The sequence below is a fragment of the Orycteropus afer genome, unplaced genomic scaffold (genome assembly GCF_000298275.1).
Source record: "Orycteropus afer afer isolate SDZICR_OR568_19922 unplaced genomic scaffold, OryAfe1.0 scaffold00057, whole genome shotgun sequence".
Classification (NCBI taxonomy): Eukaryota; Metazoa; Chordata; class Mammalia; order Tubulidentata; family Orycteropodidae; genus Orycteropus; species Orycteropus afer.
In genome coordinates, this window is record NW_006921644.1 from 6,304,100 (window position 1) to 6,305,564 (window position 1,465).

Here is a 1,465-nt window from a genome sequence, read left to right on the forward strand (position 1 = left end):
AGATGATAAATCTTTACGGAAGTAGATTGTCCAGTTTTCCTTCTGTGGAGTGCCTGGTGGGTTTGACCTGCCAACCGTCTGGTTAGTAGTCAAATGCCTTAGGCACTATGCCACCAGAGCACATATACATATACCCAAAATGGCCAGGTGGCATGCTTAACTTCCAGTTCAATGGAATTAGTATTATTTCTCCAAGGGGTAGTATTCTTCCCTTTGAGACTAAGACTCCCAGACCCACATACTCATAACAATCATAGTCCTCATTTCTGCAACTGGTCACGTGATTGTAGCTGGTAATGAGAACTACCTTCTTGTACCCCCCATATTCCTTTTGCCCTCAGTGAGCAACTCAGCTGGTCATGGTCCTTTGTGTGGTGGGGTGACTCAAACCTTCATTCCTGAAGGGTCTTGCTCATTAGTAGTCATATAAGAATTGGGCTGCTGTAGTTTTCCATTGATTTTAATCATAAGGCATGGTAGTAATAAGAGATGTCTTAAAGCATCTCTCATTCTTAAATATGATACTGAAAGCACAACCAACCAAAGACAAATCTCATCAAAATAGAAAACTTCTATACATCAAAGAACTTTAGTAACAAAGTAAAGAGACAACTTAGAGACTGGGAGAAAATTTTGGAAACCATTTATTAGATATAGATATATATCAGATATAGAAGAGTTGAGGCTTTTGAGTTGCTGTATTGGTGAAGAACACTCAAAGTACGACAGACTGCCATAAGAACAAACAAATCTGTCCTGGAAGTGTAGCTGGAATGCTCCTTGAAGTGAGAATGGCCAGACTTCTTCTCACTTACTTTGGTCATGTTCTCAGAAGGGACCATTCCCTGGAGGATATCATGCCTGGTAAAGTGGCGGGTCAGTGAAGAAGGGAAAGACCCTCAACAAGATGGACTGACACAGTGACTGCAATGATGGGCTCAGGTATAGCAAGGATTGTGAGGGTGGCACATGACCGGGCAGTGTTTCATTCTGTTGTACATAGGGTCACTATGAGTTGGAGCCAACTTGACAGCACCTAACACCAACAACAAATATCAAATATGGTTTTATTTACTTATTTATTATTTTTGTAGTGTTTCCTCCCCTCCTCTCCCATCTCTGGTAACCAATAAAGAAAGTTTCCTTCCATATATAAACCTTTCCTTGACTTTTTAGAATAATGAATTAATACAGTATTTGTCCATCTGTGATTGATTTATTTCACTCAGTATAATGTCCTCCAAGTCATCCACATTATGCAGCGTTTGCAGAGTCTACATTATTCTTTAGTGTTGCATAGTACTCCATTGTGTGTATGTATCATAGCTTGGTTATCCATTCTTCTCTTTGTTGATGGGCACCTAGGTTGTTTCCATCTTTTTGCTATTGTAAATAGTGCTGCAATGAACATGAGTGTACATATATCTGTTCTTGTCCTGGCTCTCAGTTCTTTGGGATATATATC